Raw genomic sequence first — 27,835 nt, forward strand, 5'->3', positions numbered from 1 at the left:
GAGGAGGAGGACGACGACGAGGAGGGGGTAACAACGCAGTGCGGTGGCGGCGTGGCAGGCGTGGTGGTGCTGGCGGGCGTGGTGGTGCTGGCGGGCGTGGTGGTAGCGCCGGAAGACCCCAAGACCTTTTAAAAAAAAACCGTCCTAATGAGGGTTAAGGAGGTCCATTACACCAGCCCAACTCCCTCATCTCCTCAGTCTACCTGCTCCTTCCAGGGTAATGATAAGACTACCGCGGCTGAACACCCTTGATTTGCTGGTTAAGGCGTGAACTGTGGTGGTGGTGGTGGTGGTGGGGATCACAGTGGTGGTGGTGGAGGGGATCACAGTGGTGGTGGTGGAGGGGATCACAGTGGTGGTGGTGGTGGAGGGGATCACAGTGGTGGTGGTGGTGGTGGTGGGGATCACAGTGGTGGTGGTGGAGGGGATCACAGTGGTGGTGGTGGAGGGGATCACAGTGGTGGTGGTGGTGGTGGGGATCACAGTGGTGGTGGTGGTGGTGGTGGGGATCACAGTGGTGGTGGTGGAGGGGATCACAGTGGTGGTGGTGGAGGGGATCACAGTGGTGGTGGTGGAGGGGATCACAGTGGTGGTGGTGGAGGGGATCACAGTGGTGGTGGTGGTGGAGGGGATCACAGTGGTGGTGGTGGTGGTGGTGGGGATCACAGTGGTGGTGGTGGAGGGGATCACAGTGGTGGTGGTGGTGGAGGGGATCACAGTGGTGGTGGTGGAGGGGATCACAGTGGTGGTGGTGGTGGTGATGGGGATCACAGTGGTGGTGGTGGTGGTGATGGAGATCACAGTGGTGGTGGTGGTGGTGGTGGGGATCACAGTGGTGGTGTTGGAGGTGGGGATCACAGTGGTGGTGTTGGTGGAGGAGAAGTAATGGAGTCTGAGATCTGGGTTGTCATCCTCACAGTTCGGCTCTGGTGTGGTGTTCTGTCGTGACCCCATCCATGTCGTAGACAACCATGATGATTAGCGATGATCAAGTGGTGTTCCTCTACACCCATGCCATGGAGGCACTAACCCATACCATGGTGTTGCTCACCCATGCCAAGAAGGTGTTAACTCTCACCCATGACTAACTAGCTCACTCTATGACCTACTTGACCATGTGACACAGAACCATCCTTAACACAACACGGTCGTGACCACTGTGTTAAAAGTGGGAACTTCCTTAACCCATCTAGTTATCGAGCTGACAGTCTGACGGCAAGGAAGAGCTGACAATCTGAGTTAAGGAGTTGACAGTCTGACGTTACGGTGAAGCTGACAGTCTGACATTAAGGAGGAACTGCTGACAGTGCGACGGTAAGGAGGAGCTGACAGTCTGACGTTACGGAGGAGCTGACACTCTGACGTTACGGAGGAGCTGACAGTCTGACGGTAAGGAGGAGCTGACAGCAGTCTGACCGTAAGGAGGAGCTGACAGCAGTCTGACGGTAAGGAGGAGCTGACAGTCTGACGTTACGGAGGAGCTGACAATCTGACAGTAAAGAGGAGCTGACAGTCTGACAGTAAGGAGGAGCTGACAGCGTGACGGTGTGGTGGTGCAGCTGACACTATACGAAACTCTAACACGGGGGAACGAACGTCAAGTGGAGGAGGAGGAGGAGGAGGTCGACTTGATTCGTGACCTGAATTGACACTTCCAACGGGAGAGGAAGACGAAAAAAGGCTAACGAAGCTAACGCGTCCCTAGTGGCGCGCACGCGCACCACGGAACAAGGGTCGCACAAATGTACTACAAGTCAAAAGAAAAGAGAGAGAGAAAAAAAAACGGAGACACTTCCAGTCCACGTCAACAAAAAACGGAAACCCTTTTCAAACCACGTCAACAAAAAACGTTAACCCGAACGGTATAAGGGCCTATATATATATATATATATATATATATATATATATATATATATATATATATATATATATATATATATATATATATATATAAATCTTACCATTAACGTAAAACACTCCCGGCAAAAAGATAGGCATAATGCTGTGTTCCAACCTCACGTCACTAGAGGAGAGGAACATAATAATAATAATAATAATAATAATAATAATAATAATAATAATAATAATAATAATAATAAAGACGACTGGTAACATCTGGGAATAATGACACTATCCCTCGCTGACAATAATAAGAAGCCTTCGTTACTGTGAGGGAAGGGTCACCTGGGGGATTTTCTCCGGCACTGAGTTCGAAATAGAGCGCGAGTGTTGTTCTTGGTGCGTTTCTAAATTGGTGCACACGCGCCAGAATAGCTCCTCTGGGCTTCTGCTGCACCTCAAATTAACCCGAGACCTCTTGATAATACATACCCACACAAGCACAAAACACAGAACAGACATTAATACGTATCAATTTTCACACACGCCTATATATTATATAATAAATTGTATATATATATATATATATATATATATATATATATATATATATACATATATACATATATATATATATATATATATATATATATATATATATATATATATATATATATATATATATATATTCCCATCTATTTTGATGAATATATTTGCACCATTCAACGCAAGAAACATAAGTGGCATCACATCTACTCTGTCTTGGAGATCGCCACATTACACAGAGAGTCACGTCTGCCTCTACGAAACTAGTGGAAGTCCTCTTAAGATGTCTGAAGATCCATCTCTCATGAAGAGATCTTCCAACACGACACAGGGGACTCGTTCGTTCGTCCTTGCAAGGTTGTACTGCTCTCACACCAGCGGAGGTTCCTGATCTACGTACTACATAAGAGTCGAGTCCGAAAGCCAGACTGATCTCATAATCTGACCCACCTACTCTACGTTACAATGTCTCTCTCTCTCTCTCTCTCTCTCTCTCTCTCTCTCTCTCTCTCTCTCTCTCCTTCTTCCATAGATATTACTTCTGTTTCTGCTCCCCAAAAAATGCCAACTGGTGAAGCTTACTGGGGGCCACGCGATACGCAAGCCAATGGTTACGTACGTCCACGCATTTACGCTCACACACAGGTGGGTGGTAAGGTTGGCGACGTGTGGCTGGGGAGGGAGGAAGGGGTCATCCGTTGTGTCCCTGGCCCAACGCCACTAACCACTACGAGCCGTCGACCCCATCTACCAGGCCAAGGTAACCTGGGCGAACCTGACACTCTTCACACTTCATTTATTCCCAAAGAAAAAAGAAAGTAGAAGTCAGGCGACAGATAATAGGCGCTGGTGTTTATACCTTCGACTCAAACCCACCTTACTGACGATCACTTGCTATGAGCCTCATGCCTTCTTCCATCTGTAATCAGAGCCTTTGTCTTGAAGGCAATTACGTACTGAAAGGTCTGCTTACTATCGACATGGGGGAGGGAGTCAATCCCCCACGACATGCATGAGGATGTGTCGGGGTTGACCGGTAGATCCTCCCACCCTTGAATACCCAGACCAAGATGTGGTCCCACTCACGTCTTGATGTTCAACAACCCATCTTCCTCAAGCGTCTTCGAACGCTACCCTGGGTCCACGGTAGTCCCGACGCGCTCTCTGACATTCTTTCAGGATAAGGAAGAAACAAAGCTTATCCTCGAAGGGACCCGGAGGTCTGTTGCTGTTTGAATTGAAAAACAAAAAGGAAAAATCACTTCTTTGTGACCTCAGTATCTTAATGGCCGGCAGCTTCACCACTGCTCTCCATCTGACCCTGAAGAGAACTACTTCTTCTCTACTGTCACCGACCTTGTCCTCGATCCACCACGCTCGACCAACCTGCTACAAGGCTAATCATCTCACAGACCCCAAGTCCAGCCTACAGTGAGGACTTAAAAAAAAAAAAACGTCTACGTGATCAATGTTTCTCAGCGTTCAAAGTTCTTCTAACCATCGCCTGGACTGGGCAGTCTGTCCACTATCCTCAAATGCCACCTTACCACCTTCAGTACCCGCTTGATACCATAGCCAGATCGACTGGGATAGACATTAGGATAGGTAACCCACCAACCTGGGATCCTATATGATCAACGCCTGCACCAGCGCTGTACACAGAAGCTCCGTGGAATGACACTCTCCACTTCGCATTTCATTCTTGTCAGGAAGACCTGCTTCCCCGTGATGGTGGTACACAGGCTTGTCTTCTTTCCAGAGGACTAAGGACTGTCAGCATGCCACGGTACATACTGGACATGTATCACCCTGATGCTTCTACTTGCACACAACACTGGCCGACCATACATCACGGTACGAAGGCAATGACAAAGTGGCTCTATACATCTCTTAAAACACAACCTCTTTACACAAATTACTAACAGAACCAAAAAAAATTATATCTCAGGTCCGAAGCAGAATAATATCAGGGTAACAATTCTACCTCTGACTTCACTTTAACCCCATCACATACCCTCGTGTTTACGGAAGGGAATGATCCTTTGATCTAAGCCATCACAACCATCCTCAACCCATCTCTTTTCTAGACATCATTCTTGAGATGTGCCCAAGATCCGGCACCAGTGATTCACGAACCGTCTCGACTATCGCTGTCACTCGCTACTTTACTCCTTGTGACTTGCCAACGTGCGGTTCAGTTCGAGAGAAGACGACTCTGACTCTCCACTTACCACACATGAGAGGAGAAATGCCTCAACCTCAGAGAGTGATGGGAGACATCACAAGCAATCCCTATCACTAAGAATGATAAGTTAATTTCAAGATGAGAACACAGACTTTACCCTCGCCTTTCTGCATCAAACCTTCCTTATTTCTTAACCCAAAGTATCTAACTGTACATCACAGAAGCTCATGTACAAGTTGAGATCAGGCTCTTCTCGTTAAATATTCCTCATTCAGCTTTCCCTTTTCTTTTGCACCTAAGGGCATCGTCGTCTTTTCAGAGTTTGAGAGATTTTGACAGATCACACACTCTACTGCCTCGGTCCATCATGCCGTCCCTTACCTTCCATCACTTACGGATCTGTGATAAGCTACGAACTACACACATACTATACGAAATACAAGGCATATGAATCATGTCTTCTTAAGTAACCAAGAGTGCTCCGTCTCCGGTCATCCACCCCAGGACCATCTGTTCTCAAAGTCACAACCAAGCAACACTATCTTCATTAAATCTAATGTCTAAGAAAACTCAATCACATTTCTCCCTTAAAATACAACAATAATCACTTACGCTTCAGCAAAAACCCCGAGTTGGAACCTCAACTTAAAAGCGACATTCTAGAATTATCCTAAGTCGCTTTTTTTTCTTTCTTTTTCCACGTAAAATCGTCGCTTGCTTTCCCCACCTTCGTCTCAAACCCCAGCTCCATGTCCGCGTCCCACGTGAGCCATGTTCTACCTTACATAATACATACAGTGTCCACATCTGGCCATGTGCACCCTGCTCACATATTCTTAAAAGAAAGACGAAAAAAACAACACCCAGTATATAAATATAACACATATAAATAGCTAGCCAGGCTAATCACTGTCCCGTGTTTCACTTCCACTTTCCACTAGACTTCGCAGTTGTCGTCGACCCCCAACAACACCTTCCCAGTTTCTCATTCTTTCATCGCTACTTTCACGTCCACAGCCTTAATGAGCGTCGGCCCGCCACACCCACCTAGTTTTGCGGCAATGACGTGCTATTCGCTAGGCGGCCCCTCCTCCCTGTCACATAAATATTGTCAGAATATATATATATATATATATATATATATATATTCCTCATCCCTCATCTTTTAAGCAGAGAAGCTGCCGTCTGTTTGTATGGCTACCCTTACCTGTGAGTGTTCCTCACGAATTATGAGATGAGAAGGATTTTCAAACGTTAAATACACAGACATGTCTTGTCCGTTCACCTCACAGAAAGAACGTGAGTGTGTTGTGTTGTGTGTGTGTGTGGTGTGTGTGTGTGGTGTATGTGTGTGTGGGGTGTGTGTGTGTGTGTATGTGTGTGTGTGTGTGTGTGTGTGTGTGTGTGTGTGATTCTTCTTTTTTTTGTTGCCAGAAATAAATTTTTTCAAAATATAAAAGTTCAGCCTGACGATTTAGTCGCTAATTTATTTTCTAAGTTTATTCTAAGTCTGAGGTTTCCATTTCTAAGTTTATTCTAAGTCTGAGGTTTGCACTTCTAAGTTTATTCTAAGTCCGAGGTTTGCATTTCTAAGTTTATTCTAAGTCTGAGGTTTCCATTTCTAAGTTTATTCTAAGTCTGAGGTTTCAATTTCTAAGTTTATTCTAAGTCTGAGGTTTGCACTTCTAAGTTTATTCTAAGTCCGAGGTTTGCATTTCTAAGTTTATTCTAAGTCTGAGGTTTCCATTTCTAAGTTTATTCTAAGTCTGAGGTTTCAATTTCTAAGTTTATTCTAAGTCTGAGGTTTGCATTTCTAAGTTTATTCTAAGTCTGAGGTTTCCATTTCTAAATTTATTCTAAGTCTGAGGTTTCCATTTCTAAATTTATTCTAAGTCTGAGGTTTGCATTTCTAAGTTTATTCTAAGTCTGAGGTGTCCATAACGTATACGTCATAGGTGAAGGCATCAAAATGCAACAGATAAAGTTAGCAGTTCTAACTTAGATCATTATGAACGTCGGTGTACAGGATAAAGTAAACCTGAAAGGCGGGGAATGAAGAGATGATAGAAATGAAAGAAGTAAAAGAGAAAAGGAATCACGTGTCTTTTGAAATGTAATTAGAAAGGAAAGTAATCCTCGTCAGGAGCTCACGCCGAGTCTAGAAGAAGTGTCAACAGACTGCCCACAGTCAACCCAGCTGTTCATCCACCCCTAGCGGATTGGTCGATATATATATATATATATATATATATATATATATATATATATATATATATATATATATATATATATATATATATATATATATATATATATATATATATATATATATATATATATATATATATATATATATATATATATATATATATATATATATGTATTCGTTAATAGGATGGCCGTGACTGGGGTCTCGGTCATCTGTACCGTCAAAGCTAACATAAAAAATAAAATAATGATAATTACCAAACACAATTAATTTATCATTAACAAATTAACGCGCAAAAGTCAACCGTGAAAACCGCTCAGGCAAAGCCGTCCATGTTGATGGACGGACGAAAACATAAGTGATTACCAACGAAAATCAATGAAATCTGAGACACCAGTAGTTTAAGAGTTAACATAACGATTGTTCGAGATGATTAACGCGTCAAGTCCACACAGGGAACGATGGAGCATTCACGTGGACGGTAGTGGACCTCGGGTAACACGGACCGTAAAGGTGGTCCCTCTAGCCAGACGAGACTTTACCTACCCCAAGGATACAAAGCTTCTGGTGATGTCGCGGGCAGAGACTATACAAGTGATCCAGCGGGGGATCTGGAGGCTTCAGGTATGCAAACAGGATGTTCCAGAAGCTTCCAGTAGCTTCTACGCCCTTCTGGTGAGTGACGGGGAGGTTCTATCCGTTCCAGAAGTAGGTTCCAGGTTCTCCCAGATGCCAGATGGTTTCTAACCGAAGGTTCCAGCAGGTTGTAACGTAATTCTGGTTCATAAAAGGAGTTTCCAGTGGGTTTTCCAGGTTCTTCCAGTTGGTATCAGATAGTTCTTATACGAGATTCCAGCAGGTTCGGGCAAAGGCTCTTCCAGAAACGCACGAAAAACATTTAACAGAAACCATAAAAGTTCCAGGAGTCCAAACATCATTCCAGCGATGATTTCGCGGATAACAAAAAGCTTCGCAAAGACATGCACCAGCAGCATTTAGGACACCTCTGTCAGTACATTCCAGCTGGGCGAGGCTGCTGAAGGTGAGGAGCGGGAGGAGGAGGAGGAGGAGGAGGAGGAGGAGGATGGAGGCATCTTAGCCTCCCGGAGCCCCGGGGGCAGGTAACTTAAAGGCTGCTACACAGATGTCGCGATTAGCTCCCGTTGGCCATTAGTGGGTAATAGATCACGCCCTTGGATAACGATGCTCTCTGGTCTTCCTCCCTCCCACCTAGTTGATGGAACCACCTACCTGCCTTTACGCTCCTTCCTTACTGACGGAACCACCCACTTGTCTTTAGCCTCCCTCCTCCTGGTTGATGGAATCACCCATCTGGCTTTAGCCTCCCTCCTCTGGATGGAAAGAACCACTCACCTGGCTTAAGGCTACCAGGGGCGTATCTAGGGGAAATAGCGCCTATGGCAAAGCACTGAAATTGCGCCCCTGGCTTGGTTAAGAAAAAAAATGTACATACAGTGGATGTATATAACAATATATACAGTGTAATTATAAACTGTTGAAGAGTTTGGCCAAACTTAAATCTATATAAAGTCTTAAAGACTTTATTGGTCCAAAACTGTAACGTTGAAGCGGTAATGCAACTCATAGTAGCAAAATATCACTATAGTTGAAAAGTAGGCGAGTTTCTTTTTCATCTCACGAAACCAGACCGTTAAAAATGTCGACCGGGCAGCACACAATCAAAACACAAACCTGTTGAGTGGCGCACGTCCCCCCCCCCCCCTTCAAGTGGCGCCTAGGGCACCTGCTCTATCGGCCATACCCTAGATACGCCAATGAAGGCCTGCCTCCTCCTCCTGAATGGAGGCACCACCTAGCCGTGGTGACGCTTCAGGCTTCCTGGTAACCCACCCACCTCTACTGATCTACAGATCCCATCTCGCTACTGTTTGAAGAAGCCTCTTCCCTACTACCAACTTCCTCCTCATCCTCACCCTCACCCACCAGGCCCATCACTGAGCTGTGTTGCTATCTAACGAGGATCAACGTGTGAGTCTCAATTAGTAGGATGTTTTTGTGTCTCATCCACACCCATCCCCATTCCTCGAATCCCTTTGCTCTAAAGCCTCCAAGCTTAGATTAACTAATCTAGTCTGGCTCCTAATAGGAGCCTCTCTAATCACCTAGTTTTACAAACACCCAGCAGTTAAGAGTCCTCTTAATCACTTATAACCCTAGGTTTTAGGGCATCTTCAGTCATTTAAGTCTTGTTAACACCCTGCTATGGTCAACGAGGCTAACTTTGCTGAATGAAAACCTTTCTATTCACAGAAGATTCACTCAAATCACAACAAGTCGAGCAAAACAATCTTAGCAGAGACTAAACAATAAGAGAAGAATATTAAATAACACTCACGAATGAATAGAAATTAATCAAAATCACGACCACTCGGACGAAATCTATGATCAATGACGCAGAGGCGCCAGGATGTATAATGCGATTAATCAACAGAAGTGATCTTTAATACTCTGATTATAATTTACAGACAAGAAATTCCCACACTTGTCAATAATCTCAGATGGGAATAATTAGGCAATACTATCGTGGATCAACATTAATGTTTGGAGGAGGAGGAGAAGGAAGTCACCAACTCCTTAATTCTGATCCACGAGTCGAGTTTGCCTCCAAGGCATAAAAGTACGACCCTTGAGCACGACGTTACGACCCTAGACCACGATGGTACGACCCTTAAAACACGACGGTGCGACCACTGAGCATGACCTAAGACCCTAGAGCACGACGGCACGACCCCTGAGGACGATGGTGTGCGGTCCTTGACCACATCGGGTACGACCAATAGGCACTACGGTTGGTTATAATGACATCCTGGCCTCTGACTCGACCTTATCTATGGGTTCTGGGACAAAAGACCCAGGCCATTTATATACATCCAAAGGGCCTCCGCCAACCATAGAAAAGGCTCGGCGAATCGTAAACAATATATGAATAAATCCCACCCAACTACACCGACTGTTCAACGATCATAATGACGTTCAACGAGGCTATTTCTTATCGCTGTGATGGACGCCTTCTGGCTTGGCTTTGACCCCCCTCCATCAATTTATCCGGTTAACGAATCCAGCCAGACATAAGAATGCCCAGATTTCTATCATCGGTACAGAGAGATACCTCCTCCTAAACCACTACTACCATCTGGTACAACGAGTCGAATCCCGACATACGAGCTCTCGCGAAGTCGCCCTAATGTGATTAATGGGTTTCGAAACCTTTCCTGGCTACCCAAGCCTGTTCAGCGAGGCTCTTTTTTTTTTTTTTTTTTTTTAATTGAGAATTCCTTTACGTACCTTAAATTGTTTATACTGGCTACCTGATCCTCAAGAATCTCATTCATCACCAATAAATATATCAGGGATAAATGATACGGCGGATCTAAAACCTTTCGTTAACCAATACTATTCATTGAACCCATTTCTTTTTTTTTTTTTTTTAAGAACTTGACTTCCTTCCTTCTTGATCCATCTAAATAATGTTTCACGAGATCGTCCCAGGAGCGATCGTTATCCACGGCATCAGATTATCGCAGGGAGGCAGTGTTTAAACGACAGGGATCAAAGAGAACTCATCGGTGATTAACGTCACGTCCGCTGTTTTGTGGACTTCTTAATGCCTTAACGCCGCCTGGCGGGCCTCACTGACCAACAGGTTCTTTCTCTCTCTCTCTCTCTCTCTCTCTCTCTCTCTCTCTCTCTCTCTCTTTATATATATATATATATATATATATATATATATATATATATATATATATATATATATATATATTCATATATATATATATATATATATATATATATATATATATATATATATATATATATATATTCATATATATATATATATATATATATATATATATATATATATATATATATATATATATATATATATATATATGTGTGTGTGTGTGTGTGTATATATAAGCCATTTCTGGGGAGGAAAACGGTTCCTCAAAGCCACTCGATAGGGATAAAAAAAAAAAATCCACATTTCACATGATAGTTCGTAAAAAAATATATATATTCGATTCCAGAAGCATTTAGTCCCTGAGCGTGAGGAGCTTGGAGACGCTGGTATGACCAGACGGCCTTACGTTACTGGCATATATATATTTACGACTAGGCGTCTTGAGTGACAAGACTTAAGACAGATCTCCGATGAAGGACTACGCACGCCCTTTCAACCTCTAAGGAGAGAGAGAGAGAGAGAGAGAGAGAGAGAGAGAGAGAGAGAGAGAGAGAGAGAGAGAGAGAGAGAGAGAGAGAGAGGGGGGGGGGGGGATCGATAACAATAGCTAAAGATAGCGTGTGTAATCTGGGGGGTTATATATATATATATATACGACGGGTCTCCTGCGCTATGTGTAGCGCTAACTACACCTCTCTCTTATGTGCTCACCGTCTCCCTCTCTACCTCCGTCCTTCTCTGCCGTCGGCTCTTTGTCTCCCTGCTCTAAACATAGCCCCACTGGAGTGCCGATATCTCCCCGTCTTCAACACTGGGGGTCCACGGGGTGGGTCAGAGGCCGTGGGTAAAGGCGTCCTCAGTGTACGAGGGGGGGGTCACAGGATACAACGGGCCTCGCTGCTCTGGCCTGCCAGGCGTCCAGCGAGGGCCGGCCATCCATCCCTTGGCTCGTTCTTAACCACCACGTCGTCCCCGACTGCACGTGTTCCCCAAGATCGACCAAGACGTGGACAGCGATGGCGCGCAGCCTGACGAAGGGTTCTCTCTCTCTCTCTCTCTCTCTCTCTGATCTGCACGCGCCTGACGAAGGGTTCTCTCTCTCTCTCTCTCTCTCTCTCTCTCTCTCTCTCTGATCTGCATGCCATGGTCAGAAGGAAGCTCATCTACCTCGCAGACCAGAACACCACACCCTGCCTCATCCCCGTCTGCCAAAACACACTCGCCACCGACCCCACACACACCCACACACCTTCAAACCCTCCCCCGCTCGCTCCCTCCCCACCTCAACCTGACGGATGACGTACAATATAAACCCAAGGAACATAAAAGAGCATTAAGAGATGATAACAACAGCGGGGGGAGGGAGAGAAAAGAGAGAGAAAAAAAATAGCACAAAAGAGAAAGAAGTATCTAAAATAAGACCAGGTAGAGCCCCCTTTCCCCCTCCGCCCCGACAATAACAACACACCCATCCCCCTCCTGGGCCATCCCAAACGATAACAATGGCCCCGAAGACGAAGCCTTTGTGACGCGGAACAAGACCCCGGGAAGAGAGGCGCGCGCCACAACACTCCGTCCATCACCTTCTTGTCCACAAACAATACGCAATTACCTAGTGACAGGCACCAGGGGGGTGTGCTGGTGTGGCCTCCCAACCCCTTGCCACCCTCTCTCTCTTCTAGCCTTGCCAACTCTCTCCTATATGGGGGTATGTGCCACACGCCACACACACACACACAAACACACACCCACATGTCGCCACCACCCCTCCACTCTGAGTCTCTCTCCATGAACCCAGTTCGCTCTGGGGTCTCCCAGCGGCCCCACTTTCTCTCGGGAGCTTCGGGAACCCGTTTGGCAACTCCCGACTTCGAACATCGTCGGCTCCTTCTGTTTCTCGTGACTTCGAGTCCCGTTTTCTCTTCTTTATTCTACCGCTGTTAGACTGAACTTCAAGCGTCGTTTTCTGTTGAAATACGACACTCTTTTTTTTTTTTTTATAGCCATGTCCTGTAGTGGGATTGGGTAATGGCTCTCCCGGCTATACGTTGTACGATTAGGCTTCCAATCCTCTCTACGTGTTTAATAACCCCCTCCCCATCCCCACAATCCCCTTCCCAAACCCACCCCCCCCATCCAGAAAAAAAGAAATCACCCTCGCTTGGCTAAACAAAAGACAGTCAACCATTTCTCACTCACCAGTCCTGCGCTGAATGGCCCGCCCCCTCGCTAGATGCCCCATCCATCAGTGATGGGTGGAGGTGCTGGGCGTGGGCGTGGGCCGTGGGCGTGATGGGTGATGATATCGAGTTTATACGTGTAGATGTGACTCCGCCTGTGGGAAATGACCATTCGCTCGTTCTCTGTTGAAAGAATTAAAGGTGATAAATTTGTGTTTACTAACAATAATAATAATAATGATAATAATAATAATAATAATAATAATAATAATAATAATAATAATAATAATCCACCTACGATAATAATATTAATATCAGTAAAAAATATACCATCAATAATAATAATAATGAAAACAATAATAATAATAATAATAATAATCCACCTACGATAATAATATTAATATCAGTAAAAAATATACCATCAATAATAATAATAATGATAATAATAATAATAATAATAATAATAAAAATAAAATAAAGCATTTAGTAAATTAGTTGCAGCCGAAGGCTAAATATATCGGAAATAAATACACACGGTATACACAGCGAGGCCATACAGAAAAAAGTGGGGGTGGGAAGGTAGGGAAAGGAGAAAGGGGCAGAGACGAACATCCTTTTCAAGTAACACCTCAAGCAACAAAAACAACAATAAAAATCCATTAGCAAACAAAAGACAAAGTATATCACTCAAAACACAACACACATCAACAACGATATTACCAAACCACATTTTTTTTCTGACAGTCAGTAGGTATGGCCTGCAAGACGAGTACGTGTGCGAGGAGGGACAACGGTACAACGGAGGGGCGCATAAGACGGTACAACGAAGGGGCGCATAAGATGGTACAACGAAGGGGCGCATAAGATGGTACAACGGAGGTGCGCATAAGACGGTACAACGGAGGGGCGCATAAGACGGTACAACGGAGGGGCGCATAAGATGGTACAACGAAGGGGCGCATAAGACGGTACAACGGAGGGGCGCATAAGACGGTACAACGGAGGGGCGCATAAGACGGTACAACGGAGGGGCGCATAAGACGGTACTCACACTGTCTCCTTCCCTTTGCCGCTGGGGTAACTCATATATATATATATATATATATATATATATATATATTCAAACTCACCTCCCAATTGACTTGACCCTCAACCCTACTGTACCTAATAACCTTGCTCTTATTCACATTTACTCTTAACTTTCTTCTTCCACACACTTTACCAAACTCAGTCACCAGCTTCTGCAGTTTCTCACATGAATCAGCCACCAGCGCTGTATCATCAGCGAACAACAACTGACTCACTTCCCAAGCTCTCTCATCCCCAACAGACTTCATACTTGCCCCTCTTTCCAGGACTCTTGCATTTACCTCCCTAACAACCCCATCCATAAACAAATTAAACAACCATGGAGACATCACACACCCCTGCCGCAAACCTACATTCACTGAGAACCAATCACTTTCCTTTCTTCCTACACGTACACATGCCTTACATCCTCGATAAAAACTTTTCACTGCTTCTAACAACTTGCCTCCCACACCATATATTCTTAATACCTTCCACAGAGCATCTCTATCAACTCTATCATATGCCTTCTCCAGATCCATAAATGCTACATACAAATCCATTTGCTTTTCTAAGTATTTCTCACATACATTCTTCAAAGCAAACACCTGATCCACACATCCTCTACCACTTCTGAAACCGCACTGCTCTTCCCCAATCTGATGCTCTGTACATGCCTTCACCCTCTCAATCAATACCCTCCCATATAATTTACCAGGAATACTCAACAAACTTATACCTCTGTAATTTGAGCACTCACTCTTATCCCCTTTGCCTTTGTACAATGGCACTATGCACGCATTCCGCCAATCCTCAGGCACCTCACCATGAGTCATACATACATTAAATAACCTTACCAACCAGTCAACAATACAGTCACCCCCTTTTTTAATAAATTCCACTGCAATACCATCCAAACCTGCTGCCTTGCCGGCTTTCATCTTCCGCAAAGCTTTTACTACCTCTTCTCTGTTTACCAAATCATTTTCCCTAACCCTCTCACTTTGCACACCACCTCGACCAAAACACCCTATATCTGCCACTCTGTCATCAGACACATTCAACAAACCTTCAAAATACTCATTCCATCTCCTTCTCACATCACCACTACTTGTTATCACCTGTCAGCGGATGGAACCATGGAAGCGGAAGTGGATCATAGGGTGGGGGAGGGGGCGAAAATTTTGGGAGCCTTGAAAAATGTGTGGAAGTCGAGAACATTATCTCGGAAAGCAAAAATGGGTATGTTTGAAGGAATAGTGGTTCCAACAATGTTGTATGGTTGCGAGGCGTGGGCTATGGATAGAGTTGTGCGCAGGAGGATGGATGTGCTGGCAATGAGATGTTTGAGGACAATGTGTGGTGTGAGGTGGTTTGATCGAGTAAGTAACGTAAGGGTAAGAGAGATGTGTGGAAATAAAAAGAGCGTGGTTGAGAGAGCAGAAGAGGGTGTTTTGAAATGGTTTGGGCACATGGAGAGAATGAGTGAGGAAAGATTGACCAAGAGGATATATGTGTCGGAGGTGGAGGGAACGAGGAGAAGAGGGAGACCAAATTGGAGGTGGAAAGATGGAGTGAAAAAGATTTTGTGTGATCGGGGCCTGAACATGCAGGAAGGTGAAAGGAGGGCAAGGAATAGAGTGAATTGGAGCGATGTGGTATACAGGGGTTGACGTGCTGTCAGTGGAGTGAATCAAGGCATGTGAAGCGTCCGGGGTAAACCATGGAAAGCTGTGTAGGTATGTATATTTGCGTGTGTGGACGTGTGTATGTACATGTGTATGGGGGGGGGTTGGGCCATTTCTTTCGTCTGTTTCCTTGCGCTACCTCGCAAACGCGGGAGACAGCGACAAAGTAAAAAAAAAAAAAAAAAAAAAAAAAAAAAAAAAAAAATATATATATATATATATATATATATATATATATATATATATATATATATATATATATATATACGAAAGGGAAGGGAGGGCGAAAACGGGAAATACATAGTGCAGGGGGAGAGGGGGAGGGGGTATGGCGTGAGCATGGGAAGGGAAAACAAAACAAAACAAAAAAAGAAAACGAAGAGGAAAATGGAGATTCCCCCCCTGTCGGCTCGCGAGAAAACGAAGGTCGTTGGGAGGGGAAAATTTTGAGGCAGAATTTCCCTATCGGGCATGACACTAGCCTGGATGCTAAGGGGGAATTTTAGGGGGCAGAATTTTCCCCTATCGACATGATGGTAACCTCGGTGTTAGGGGGAATTTCTGGGTCAGGCTTTCCCAATTTTCATGATACGAACTCGATGTTCGGGGAATTTTTAACTCGATGTTCGGGGAATTTTTGGAGCAAGCAGAATTTCCCCTATCGGCAAGATGGCAACCTAGACCATTGGGGAATTTTGAGACAGACCATTCCCTGTCGAGTCTATAGAAACGAAGACATTCAAAAGGGAGTCGAACTGGGAAACAGGTCTTTCTTATCAGCGACATAGACGAAGAAAGAAAGAAATGCTAGGGGGGGGGAATTTTAGGGTAGAGAAATTCCCTTAACCATCCGGCCACTAGGGGAGGCTAAACTCCTTTGGGCTAATTACCTAATTAATCCCGTGATGATGGACGCCCGCACCAACCAACACCTACCTACCTACCTGAGGTAGGTGTTGGGGCTAATCAATGATCAAATGGTGTGCGCGGTAGTTAATTATACATGGTGGTGGTTGTTAGGGGGGTAATTACACGTACCGGGGTGCCTGTGAATGGTGAGGGAGGCAGGGGCAGGGGCGCGCCCCACACCTGTTACTATCGTATCAGTGATTAATAAGAAAAAGGGGGAAAAAAAAATAATGTTATTCAACAAAATAAGACTGGGAAGATATGGTAACAAATCTCTCTCTCTCTCTCTCTCTCTCTCTCTCTCTCTCTCTCTCTCTCTCTCTCTCTCTCTCTCTCTCCCTCCTTCCCCTCTCTCTCTCTCTCTCTCTCTCTCTCTCTCTCTCTCTCTCTCTCTCTCTCTACAATTACCCTAAGACCAATTTCTATGAGAGATTCCTGATGTTACACCACCACCACCACCACGGGACCTCTTTCTAACACAGACTCTCTTACAGCCTGAGAATGCGCTACTTCCAGTAGCAGAGAGAGGTGAACTTCTTTACAGTGAGATGTTCTTTTGAACAAGACTGTGTATTTCTGGTCATACAACCTCGCATAGATGACACTTCACTCACGGTGTCACCTCTTGTTAAAAAGAAAAAAAAAAATAGTTCAGGGAAATGAAAAAAAAAAAAAGTTCTGGGAAATGAAAAAAAAAAGTTCTGGAAAATGGAAAAAAAAAGTTCTGGAAAATGGAAAAAAAAGTTCTGGGAAATGAAAAAAAAAAGTTCTGGGAAATGAAAAAAAAAGTTCTGGGAAATGAAAAAAAAAGTTCTGGGAAATGAAAAAAAAAGTTCTGGGAAATGAAAAAAAAAGTTCTGGGAAATGAAAAAAAAAGAAAGCGTCATGTGGGCCACTGATGACGTGTTCGTTCTTTCCTTCCACGGCTAAGCTTTGGGACTCTCTTGTCACCTTCTCATGCCCACCTCACCACCTCAAACGTGCCTGGGTCTTGAACGAAAAATAGGTTTTCACCAATTCCTCAGAAAACAAAATAATAAACTTAATTTTTAAATCCTTCTTTAAAAGATCATTATTCTAAGTTTCGTTTCATGCAAGGCCTCCATGAGGAGGCTTACTCCTAGCTTTAAATACACACACACACACACACACACACACACACACACACACACCACACACACACACACCACAAACAGACAGACACAAACACAAACACACACAACAGTGGAAAAGACGCACCGACTGGCCACATCAGACCCCCTCTCCACAATACGAAGCAAAACAAAACAAAAAAACAAAAATATGTTTGTATTACGACCAATCGCTTTTCATACCCACCAACTTCTGGCAATTTCTATTTCAACCCGACCGAGATATCATCCACATATTTTCATTATCATTTCTTTTTCTTTTTTTTTTTTTTTTTGCTGGAAGCTGAGAATATTCCATTCTCAAAGTCAATTGGCAGAAGAAATGGTTTACTTATATCTACGTACAGCCCCCCAGGAACTCTAGCTCCAAGGCAGCGCTACAGACGGTAGCAGGGAAAGGATGGACTCCTTAATCGTATGAGATAGCAAGGGCATTCAGAGTGGAGAGCCATTTAATAACTAAACTACCTTAATGCATCAAACTGCTCGTTTGTCTTGTACTAGTGTAACAACCCATTGGGTAAATGGGCAACTCGATCTAAACATTACAATATATATATATATATATATATATATATATATATATATATATTTTTTTTTTTCTTTCAAACTATTCGCCATTTCCCGCGTTAGCGAGGTAGCGTTAAGAACAGAGGACTATATATATATATATATATATATATATATATATATATATATATATATATATATATATAGTGTGTGTGTGTGAGTGTGTGTGTGGAGGGGTGGCGACATGAATGGATGAAGGCAGCAAGTATGGATATGTACATGTGTATATAGGTATATGTCTGTGTATGTATACGTATGTATACGTTGAAATGTATAGGTATGTATATGTGCGTGTGTGGGCGTTTATGTGTATACATGTGTGTGCGGGTGGGTTGGGCCATTCCTCGTCCGTTTCCTTGCGCTCCCTCGCTAACGCGGGAGACGGCGATTAAGCAAAATAGAAAAAAAAATAAATATAGAATAACATCCTCTATTTATTATCATGCAAACCAGCTAGATCGCAGGAAACTGACTATTTCCTTGGCTTAAAGTCTTAAGAACAGAGGACATCCAGCCTCACAAAGGAGGGATTAGGGAGAGTATTTGCAGAGAGAGAGAGAGAGAGAGAGAGAGAGAGAGAGAGAGAGAGAGAGAGAGAGAGAGAGAGAGAGAGAATCCGGTCCTGCTGCCCGTCCGTTATCACATTTCCGGAAGAAACTGGAGTTCCAGCCAGTCCTCCTGGTCAACACCGAAGCTCGTTAGCTCCAGCTATAGGTGAGTCAGGCTACTGCAATTGGCTACCTATCTATCTATCTATCTATCTATCTATCTATCTATCTATCTATCTATATATATATATATATATATCTACGTGGAGCCCTGGTTGGGGGACCATACTGGTGACCATACGTGGAGCCATACTTAGATCCAAGAATGTTATCGAGAATCATGAAAAAAACCAAACTATTTTCCATTTTAAAAATAACATCTCACACTGAACTGTCTCTTTACTCCCATCTCTCGACCTGTACCGTGCAATCCCATGTAAATCACCTCCCAGCTCCTGCACAACCATCCACACCACCTCCCAGCTCCTGTACAACCATCCACACCACCTCCCAGCTCCTGCACAACCATCCACACCACCTCCCAGCTCCTGTACAACCATCCACATCACCTCCCAGTTCCTGTACAACCATCCACATCACCTCCCAGTTCCTGTACCATCCACACCACCTCCCAGCTCCTGTACAACCATCCACACCACCTACCAGCTTCTGTACAACCATCCACAATACCTCCCAGCTCCTGTACAACCATCCACACCACCTACCAGCTTCTGTACAACCATCCACAATACCTCCCAGCTCCTGTACAACCATCCACACCACCTCCCAGCTCCTGTACAACCATCCACACCACCTCCCAGCTCCTGTACAACCATCCACACCACCTACCAGCTTCTGTACAACCATCCACACCACCTCCCAGCTCCTGTACAACCATCCACATCACCTCCCAGTTCCTGTACAACCATCCACACCACCTCCCAGCTCCTGTACAACCATCCACACCACCTCCCAGCTCCTGTATAACCATCCACACTACCTCCCAGCTTCTGTACAACCAACCACATCACCTCCCAGTTCCTGTACAACCATCCACATCACCTCCCAGCTCCTGTACAACCATCCACACCACCCCCCAGCTCCTGTACAACCATCCACACCACCTCCCAGCTCCTGTACAACCATCCCCATCACCTACCACCTCCTTTACGACCATCTACACCACCTCCCAGCTCCTGTACAACCATCCCCATCACCTACCACCTCCTTTACGACCATCTACACCACCTCCCACCTCCTGTAGGTCCACTGAACACAAGCTCGTTAAGACTAAACCGTAAATATTCTGCTCGTCTTATACTTTTCCCCCACAAGCTTAATGGTCACCGCTGTTTCGCGCACACACACACACACAGACGCCCTCTACGCCCACACGCACACACACACAGACGCCCTCTACGCCCACACACACACAGACGCCCTCTACGCCCACACACACACAGACGCCCTCTACGCCCACACACACACACACACACACAGACGCCCTCTACTCCCACACACACACACAAACACAGACGCCCTCTACTCCCACACACGCACACAGACACAGACGCCCTCTACGCCCACACACGCACACAGACACAGACGCCCTCTACGCCCACACGCACACAGATACAGACGCCCTCTACGCCCACACGCACACAGACACAGACGCCCTCTACGCCCACACGCACACAGATACAGACGCCCTCTACGCCCACACGCACACACACACAGACGCCCTCTACGCCCACACGCACACAGACACAGACGCCCTCTACGCCCACAGACACAGACGCCCTCTACGCCCACACACACACAGACACAGACGCCCTCTACGCCCACACGCACACAGACACAGACGCCCTCTACGCCCACACGCACACAGACACAGACGCCCTCTACCCACACACGCACACAGACACAGACGTCCTCTACGCCCACACGCACACAGACACAGACGCCCTCTACGCCCACACGCACACAGACACAGACGCCCTCTACGCCCACACGCACACAGACACAGACGCCCTCTACGCCCACACGCACACAGACACAGACGCCCTCTACGCCCACACGCACACAGACACAGACGCCCTCTACGCCCACACGCACACAGACACAGACGCCCTCTACGCCCACACGCCCACAATGACATGAGTCTTGTTCACACTCCACCTTCCGGAACCTCGCGAGCCTTCCTCCGAGACCCAACCTACTCCGGCGAAGTCCCACTCGCTATCCCAGACTGAAACCAGGCTGCACACTACACGTAGCAAGGGGACAAACAATTCAGCAGTAGTCGCTAAAGAAGCGTGGCCACCGTGGTGAGCGATAAGCGCTACGCGCCCTCCTCCCCCACGGCAGACTTTTCTTCCTAGGTAGGCACAGACGTTCCCACACCACATAATACGTATCCTCCACCCTTGTGGCATCCGACACAAGGGGGTCTTCATCATCCTGCTGCTGCTCAATTTACTACGTCGTCTGCTATATTTTTCACCCCCCCCCCCCCTACGTACAATGCTGACCTCACAACAACGCAACGACCTATCGTTTTAAACAGGAAGGTTGTGTGAGGGTTCGCGGCCGACAGTGAGTGAGCCAAGCAGGAAGGTAAACTTAATGACAAGGGAATGTGACTGCTGGTCTTGTGGGGTGTGTGTGTGTGTGTGTCCAGAGGTCGCTAACTAGCCTGGCTTACCTCATTACATATATGCGTGTGTGTGTGTGTGTGTGTGTGTGTGTGTGTGTGTTGGAAAAGATTAAAACGGAGCGCGTGATCAACGAACTAAATTCCTCTCTTATCCACTGGGAAATGAAACACGATAAGTTCCCAAGTTCGTTTTTGTATCTCTCCTGATGATGTGATCATTACACGAAAGTGCGCTTGGGAGCTTATCGTGTTTCATTTCCCTGGTGGCTGATTCATGTGAGAAACTGCAGAAGCTGGTGACTGAGTTTGGTAAAGTGTGTGGAAGAAGAAAGTTAAGAGTAAATGTGAATAAGAGCAAGGTTATTAGGTACAGTAGGGTTGAGGGTCAAGTCAATTGGGAGGTGAGTTTGAATGGAGAAAAACTGGAGGAAGTGAAGTGTTTTAGATATCTGGGAGTGGATCTGGCAGCGGATGGAACCATGGAAGCGGAAGTGGATCATAGGGTGGGGAAGGGGGCGAAAATTCTGGGGGCCTTGAAGAATGTGTGGAAGTCGAGAACATTATCTCGGAAAGCAAAAATGGGTATGTTTGAAGGAATAGTGGTTCCAACAATGTTGTATGGTTGCGAGGCGTGGGCTATGGATAGAGTTGTGCGCAGGAGGATGGATGTGCTGGAAATGAGATGTTTGAGGACAATGTGTGGTGTGAGGTGGTTTGATCGAGTGAGTAACGTAAGGGTAAGAGAGATGTGTGGAAATAAAAAGAGCGTGGTTGAGAGAGCAGAAGAGGGTGTTTTGAAGTGGTTTGGGCACATGGAGAGAATGAGTGAGGAAAGATTGACCAAGAGGATATATGTGTCGGAGGTGGAGGGAACGAGGAGAAGAGGGAGACCAAATTGGAGGTGGAAAGATGGAGTGAAAAAGATTTTGTGTGATCGGGGTCTGAACATGCAGGAGGGTGAAAGGAGGGCAAGGAATAGAGTGAATTGGAGCGTTGTGGTATACCGGGGTTGACGTGCTGTCAGTGGATTGAATCAAGGCATGTGAAGCGTCTGGGGTAAACCATGGAAAGCTGTGTAGGTATGTATATTTGCGTGTGTGGACGTATGTATATACATGTGTATGGGGGGGGGTTGGGCCATTTCTTTCGTCTGTTTCCTTGCGCTACCTCGAAACGCGGGAGACAGCGACAAAATATAAAATATATATATATATATATATATATATATATATATATATATATATATATATATATATATATATATATATATATAAACGACAGTCACCACGAAGTCCCTTATCGACCTAGCGTTTACCGGACACCTGCGCACAACCCTTGAGGACGACGATACCAAAGGGGTAGCCAAGGTATGTCACCCAAGGGTCGTAGCGACGTGTTGCTCAGGAGGGGTCGTACCGTACCGTCGTGTTGCACAGGATGGGGTCGTACCGTACCGTCGTGTTGCACAGGAGGGGTCGCACCGTACCGTCGTGTTGCTCAGGAGGGGTCGTACCGTACCGTCGTGTTGCTCAGGAGGGGTCGTACCGTACCGTCGTGTTGCTCAGGAGGGGTCGTACCGTACCGTCGTGTTGCACAGGAGGGGGTCGCACCGTACCGTCGTGTTGCACAGGATGGGGTCGTGCCGTACCGTACCGTCGTGTTGCTCAGGAGGGGTCGTACCGACGTGTTCCTTGCGGGGATCGTACCAGAACAACCCACACGCACGACCTTACTACAAGCCCCTTTACATTCTCGTCTTCCCACAACATCTCCTCTCCCCCGCCACAATTTCTCTCGATCCACGCAACACAGATGGGGCAATGTGGGGGAGTGAGTGAGTGAGTGAGTGAGTGAGGAAGGGAGGGAGGAGGAAGGGCACTGGTGGAAACCTTTCGCCTGGCTGAAGAATGGGAAACACGCGGAGCAAATGGCTGTAGCTGTATAGAGTTTCATCCCACAGCACAAGACATTAGACGACCAGCTGGTGGGTGGTGGGTGGCTGTGGGTGGTGCGTGGCTGTGGGTGGTGGGTGGAATATTACATATGTACCTTATAACCATCCCCCACAAATCTCTCTCTCTCTCTCTCTCTCTCTCTCTCTCTCTCTCTCTCTCTCTCTCTCTCTCTCTCTCTCTCTCATCTACTCTACTTTCTCTTCTCTTGTGCTCTTTTGTCGACTGCATTTTCAACCTGTTTCATTTCATTTACGCCTCTGGTTTATTTGCTGTTCTTTCCCTACTGTTCCCCTGTTTCTTTCTTATTCGTTCCAATGTTCTCCTGTTTTATGGTCTCTTTATTCAGTACAAGCTCTACCCCACGCTCTCTCGGTCTCTCTCTCTCCTTTGTATTTACTTATTTAGTGCACTCTAGTTTATCTTTTGAAATACCGGAGGGGCTTCGCCTTGTGCTCTTTTATCACTGGATGTTCTCCGACGTGAGCTCTTGTATATATACAGCATATTCTGTATCTTCAGCTCTTTTATCTGCAGTAATTTTCTATCTAACTAGCAGATACGGACCCTTCGGGCTCTCGTCTGGAAGATCCTAAAGACCGACTTTTTATATGATTGAAATACAGTATAAGATCCACCCCCCCCCCCAGAAAAAAAATTGAATCACCCCAAACAGCCAGCGATTTCCCTCTCGCTAAGGCTATGGGACTGAATTAACAAGCGCCTGTTTATGGAAGCTCATAGTCATGCGCCTGGAAGCGAGGTCCTTGGCCTGTCTACAGGCAGATGGGACCACCCATTTAATTACAGTAAGGACACTATCTCACTAACTGGTCGTTCTATATATTCCATTTATCAAATGCAATTTATTTTCTGTCTTGGCCCTTTCATCTTTCAATGCAGTTCTGGGTCGAACACATCATTCTTTTTTTTTTTTTCTTTCCAGTATTGCATTTGTATACATCACCCTCCTTCCTCCTCCCCCGGCAGCTCTCTTACTTCAACTGTTGTCGAATACACAGACACCAATTCGAGCTGAACGCTTTCCTGGTATTACCACGAAGCGAGTTAGACCACTCAAACATTATATGTTATCTTAATAATCTCAAAATAAAAACTCTGTATGAACGAAAAACTAGAATTATATATATATATATATATATATATATATATATATATATATATATATATATATATATATATATATATATATATATATTTCGAAAAGGAAAAGCGCGCCCATTTTCTATACGGTTATATTTTAACACCCACTAAGTTAAATAACAGCGGCAGCTTGAGGCAGCCGACCACACACACCACTTGAGCAGTGTTTGCTTTTCCTGTTTACAGATAATGAAGACAAGGTGGTGGCGGCGGCGGCGGCTGAGAGACAAGAGAAAGAGAGAGGGAGAGAGAGAAAAGACTGCTTGACTTAGCGAAGACAAACATGGTTGTCTTCGCCATTACTTCCTCCGCCCCTTGGTGGAAGCAGCAGCAGCAGGAGGAGCAGCAACAGCAGGAGCAACAGCAACAGTGGGAGCAGCAACGACAGCGGGAGCAGCAGCAACAGCAGCAGCAGCTTTTATCCCCCTCGGTTCATACCACCGTCATCTATGAGCACACCTGAGGAAGAAGGTGTTCGAGTGTATTTTCACTTCATTTTTTTTCCTTCTACTCGGTGCTTATAACTGGCCGATGACGGCCTTATTGAACCAGACGATCAATCGATAGATCTGAAGAGCCAAATAACCTACTTTACTTTGGACGATGACATCGAATTCCATGTTGAGGCACACGAGCCAAGCCTTTGAGGAGTAGAGTGTCTCGGATCCACGAGTACAGACAGTGACGACCCTACCTGAACGACACAACCCGTCCCTCTGAGTAAACACGACTTCGACCCTCGACCGCGATACACCACTGCCCTCGCCTACCCATGCGCCGCCGTTAGGCGACTTCATCCACATGGACAATGGAAGAAGTGTTCCTCGAGCACATATCGAAGTGACTCTCTCACTCGAGGTGAGTGCTAGGGAGGGGGGAAGGCGCTGACCCTAGCACTCAAGTGGGATCAGTCCACACAGCAGTGCCGTAGTGCAGGTCAAAGCGAGCGAGGAGGTGAAGACCCAGCACCCACAACACTTCACGTAGTGAAGGAAGGTAGAGGAGTACCTCAGAGACCCTCACTCACAGAGCTCACATTTTTCTTTTTTTACCTTCAGTTCAACAACAGTTCGAGATGCTTGACATATGTACTGGTGTACACATAACCACCCCCAAAGGATTCTCAGGGCTCCTATGGACGCCAGTTCACTTCACGCAATTGGAACATCTGTTAAACTCTAAAAAGTCAATCGTGAATTCCGTCTGTGAGTCGTGGCCTCTGAACACACTGTACAATCATTAAGAGATTATCTATGAGTCGCGACACTTGAAGATCACGATTCGTGATAGAAGTGACGGAACTTTAAACGATAGAAAACAATTATTTACCATTTATTTTATCTTTCAGTATGGCAGTCCATACGTTCTTTCCTTTTTAAACCAAAGTCTGTTTCTTGCGTTAAATCTTCACCTCTGTGCCAGAGGGTGTTGGATTGCGTGGGTGCTGTGGCTCCGCAGATGGCAGGCAGATAAGCATATGTGGAGGGTGTTGGGTGTCTGGAAGTGCCAGATGTTGGGAGATAAGGCTGCTGTGGGGGGGTCAGCGGCCGCCAGGAATTGACTTTTACAAGACGTCCCTGGCAAGGGTCTGGGCAGTTTAACGTGCAGGAGGAGGAGAGAGAAGAGAGGAGGAGGAGGAGGAGGACGAGGAGGAGGAGGAGGAGGAGGAGGAGAGGAGGAAGAGGAGGTTCAGTAGACTGTCAAATGCTGTGAGGACTTTTATAAAAATTGCAAAGAAGATATACGAATCCATTATCTTTTAAGTTTTAGTTTAAAAAAAAATAGTTATTGTCTGGATAGACAATGCTTTATAAGCCAAGCATTCCCATTCACCAGCCCTCTTTCAGCAACAACCCCACATTCCTACAACTCCCCCTTCAAGAGCAGTGCCACCCCTTCCTTAGCTTTTGTCTCCATAATTACTCCTGATTTTACCCATGAGATTTTCCCAAACCATTCTTCCACCTTCCCCTTAAGCTTAAGTCCACTGAAAACCACAACTTCATAGGTTCTTCTCCCTAAACATACTATCTATCTCTTCCCTTCCTTATCCTGGTTACATCCGCGTACACTGACAGTTGAACCTAAGACTTCAAGGAGAATAAGGCTGCCAGTGTGTGTGTGTGTGTGTGTGTGTGTGTGTGTGTGTGTGTGTGTGTGTGTGTGGAACCGTGCGACGCGCTTGGGGTCGCAAGGGATCCGGTCTTCCTACCCGACCAAACGACCATCACCTCACCAGGACACTCTGGACGTAACGATTTCGTAGGTGGCACCTGCAGGTGGGCATACCAGCCGCCGGGTTCTCCTCCTCGGTCATGTGAAGGACCCGACCGCAGGCGAAGTCAGCAAAGAACTACCCCAGGCCGGAGTGGTGCGGCCCTCCCGCCACAGTAATCGCAAGCGGATCCGGCTCGTAACCACGTCCCCTTCGTTATACGATGGGTAACGGGGAGACATGCGTAACCACATCCCCCTCGCTATCCGACGGATAACGGGGAGACATGCGTAACCACGTCCCCTTCGTTATCCGACGGATAACGAGGAGACATGCGTAACCACACCCCATTCGTTATACGACGGATAACGAGGAGACATGCGTAACCACATCCCTTTCGTTATACGACGGATAACGGGGAGAAATGCGTAACCACATCCCCTTCGTTAAACGACGGATAGCGGGGAGACACGCACGCCTAACCACATCCCCTTCGTTAAACGACGGATAACGGGGAGACATGCGTAACCACATCCCCTTTCGTTATACGACGGATAACGAGGAGACATGCGTAACCACATCCCCTTCGACGCCCATGTTCTAAAGCCGAAAACGGGGACATGGTGACAGACAACTCCTGCAGATTAACGGAGCTCTGTTGATAACGCAGGCAGAAAATGAGAGATCTGTTGATCACTCAAGTAGAAAATGAGTGACCTGTTGATAACCCAAAAGAAAACGAGAGACCTAGTAATAAATAAACCAGGCATTTAACGAGAGATCTGTTGATAACCCACGTGGAAAACGAGTGACCTGGTGATAACCCACGTGGAAAACGAGTGACCTGGTGATAACCCACGTGGAAAACGAGTGACCTGGTGATAACCCACGTGGAAAACGAGTGACCTGGTGATAACCCATGTAGAAAACGAGTGACCTGGTGATAACCCACGTGGAAAACGAGTGACCTGGTGATAACCCATGTAGAAAACGAGTGACCTGGTGATAACCCACGTAGAAAACGAAAGGAGACCTGTTGATAACCCGGACAGAAAACGAAACACATGGTGATGAACCCTTCCCTCACAATCTGTCAGAAAACGGGAACGCGAACACGCTCAGGTTTAAATTCAACAGGGGCATATGAATCTCTCTCTCTCTCTCTCTCTCTCTCTCTCTCTCTCACACACATACACACACACACACACACACACACACACACACATTAAAT

The 27,835-nt window shown here is 45.9% G+C and overlaps 1 protein-coding gene across 2 annotated transcripts in view; it reads right to left on the bottom strand.

Annotated features, from left to right (window-relative positions):
* LOC139749830 (uncharacterized) overlaps positions 1–27,835 on the bottom strand; it is a 405,404-nt gene that overhangs the window by 117,879 nt on the left and 259,690 nt on the right. For both annotated transcript variants that reach the window (XM_071664127.1, XM_071664126.1), the window contains exon 3: positions 12,703–12,866. The gene's annotated coding sequence lies outside the window, so the exon portion shown is untranslated. The remainder of the gene's footprint in view (positions 1–12,702; positions 12,867–27,835) is intronic.

The sequence above is a fragment of the Panulirus ornatus genome, chromosome 8, assembly GCF_036320965.1.
Source record: "Panulirus ornatus isolate Po-2019 chromosome 8, ASM3632096v1, whole genome shotgun sequence".
NCBI classification, from domain to species: domain Eukaryota; kingdom Metazoa; phylum Arthropoda; class Malacostraca; order Decapoda; family Palinuridae; genus Panulirus; species Panulirus ornatus.